Below are 2,469 nucleotides of genomic sequence, written 5' to 3'. Positions count from 1 at the left end.
CCCTGCACAGCTCCCTTTGCGGAAGGCCTGCTCCAACCATACAGAAGCAACAGGATCTACGGTGGGATGCTGGGTGTGGGTCTGTGGGTGGTTTTGCTGGAGACAGGACTGGCCGTTCTGACCTCAGCAGAGATGAACCTACTGCTGAGCCTGCTGTGCACAGCCCGCATCAAACTGCTGCACCTTCCCACCCTTCCCCTTGCCCAGGAATGCAGAACTAATTTGGGCACCTTCTCATACCCCAGCAATCATGGCATGTGGGCTTTTGGGGCAGGAGACACTAGTCTTGGCCAAGCTCCCGGGTGACACAAGCCAGGCAGAGCTGGATTGGTTGGTGGGGCTGAAACCCCAGAGAAAGGGAGTCTCTGGCTCTCTGGGCCATGTGCTCTGCATTAGCTTAGGGAGGGAGCTGCTGCCATGTGCGGAGATGCTTTCCAGGCTCTCCGAGGGTGGATGCAGCTGCACTCGACCACCTGGGAGACATGGGAAAGCACAGAGCCCCTGCAGCTGCAGGAGGTTATTCTGCATTACTGGGCATCCTGACAAGGTCTAGGGCCCCCAAAAGGCCACAGTACATAGATCCCAACAGGCTGTTAGGCCCACAGGTCCCTGTTGGTTTGGGCCTCACTTGGCAGGACCGGCCCCGTTATGCTGGGTCCTGCAAGTGAGATGCAGCCCCTGTGCCAGCCTGCTTTTGGTACAGCTGGTGAGACAAATGCACCTGCAGAGGCCTGGGCGGGGCACAGACAGGATCAGGGGGCAACGTGGGGCAGTAGCAGAGCAGAAACCAGATCCCAGGTCCCCTGGCTCACACACTCCAGACGACATGGCCTGGGCTTTGGCAGGCAGAGGAGAGGAGAGACATCAAGCCCATTGGGCAGCATTGCAGGGGCCCCAGTAATGGCTGGGCTGCCTCCAAACTGCCAGCCACACGGGCCGATGGGGCAACCAATAACAGGCAGTGAGAATTTCGCAGGCCCAGGACGATGATAAAATAAAACGGGCTATTTTACATCAGCTGGATGTAACAGAGGAAGTTCACAGGCAGCGATTCTGGAAACAAAAAGCAGGAGCTATGACCCCTCATCAGTTATCACAGACTCCCAGCACCGGCTAAGGCCACAGGAAAGGAAGGGGGTGAAAATAGTCAAGGGGGTAGTCCTGAAACAGTTTATCTGGGATCTGGAAGGGGGAGTGAAGGCCTGGGTCCAGCAGCATCAGCCAAAACCAGTGCAAGAGGCAAAGTGGTTGATAGAAGACTTTCTGGCTGCCAGGAGGGAATAAGTACTATCAAGGGGGTAGGCTGGCCATGCACCTAAAAAGGGGACCCCAGTTCTCCAAAGGCAGAACAGAAACCCAAGAGGAGGGGCCAAGTCAAGGCGTTCATGTTATATGTTTTCGGTGCGGGCAATCAGGGCATTATGCCTGAAATTGTCTGCAGGGCTCTCCTCAGACAGGGAATTACAAGAAGGATGCAGCAAGGAGATGTGAGCCATGAAGGTATGGTGTGTGGACTTGGGGATACTGCCCCAAAGGAGCTGTGGAGGATCCAGGAGGCAATAACCGCATTATGGGGGAGGCCTGGATTGAGGGACAGCAGGTGATCACTTTGGTCGATACCAGGTCTGCCCAGACAATAGTGAGGTAGGAGCTAGTGCGGAATATAACATTGCACGTTGTGGACCGCTCCAAGCTCCTATGCCTGCATGGGAAACCACGAGTGTTTGAACAGGCCTGGGCCCAGCTTACCATTGGAGGCCACCTACACCAGGTGCTGGCACGCCTGGCTACACGTCTGTCTTACTCGTTGTTTATCGGACAGGACTAGCCCTGGCTCTGGGAGCTGCTAGGCAAGCTAGCCCAAGGGACCAAGCCTACTTTCAAACCCAAGAAGGAAGGGCGCCGGGGGGAATCTCTCTCTAAAGAAGCCCAGGGTAGAAAAGGGTATCCTAGAATGGAGGAAGATGGCATCGGCCCAGGTCACTGTTGAGCAGACTCGTGAGGATGGGTTCCACCACGTGCATGATGGAGGCCTGGCCAAGATTGAGGATGAGGTCATGCAACCCAACCTAGCTTGCATGGCACCTCACTTTGAGGTAAGGAAGGATGGCAGATACAACAAAGCCCCACCCACAGTCCTATGGCCCATGTCTTGCAGATGAGGGAGAAACTGAAGGTGGCCTGGTCTATGGCCAAGGAAAACCAACAAGGGGCCCAGGAACTGTGGCGGGTGCAGAGATCCCACCTCAGGAACACAGCTGGGTATTCGTATCCCTCTGCTGTTTCCACCACGTGAGGTGGGCCAGTAGGGGGTGCTCCTGCGTCGAGCCACCCACCTCCCTGCGCCCGACCACCTTCCAGGCTCCGAATGCCTCCCTAGGGGCGCCTTATGTCTGGCCGACCCCTCTCCTGGAGCACACTCGCTAGTCTGGGGGTAACGTGCCGCCACCACCCCAAGAGTGGACTGTC

This window comes from Gavialis gangeticus, unplaced genomic scaffold (genome assembly GCF_001723915.1).
Source record: "Gavialis gangeticus isolate Ggan-Ray unplaced genomic scaffold, GavGan_comp1, whole genome shotgun sequence".
Lineage (NCBI taxonomy): Eukaryota > Metazoa > Chordata > Crocodylia > Gavialidae > Gavialis > Gavialis gangeticus.
The sequence above is the reverse complement of the archived record's forward strand: the minus strand, read 5'-3'. Positions refer to the sequence as shown.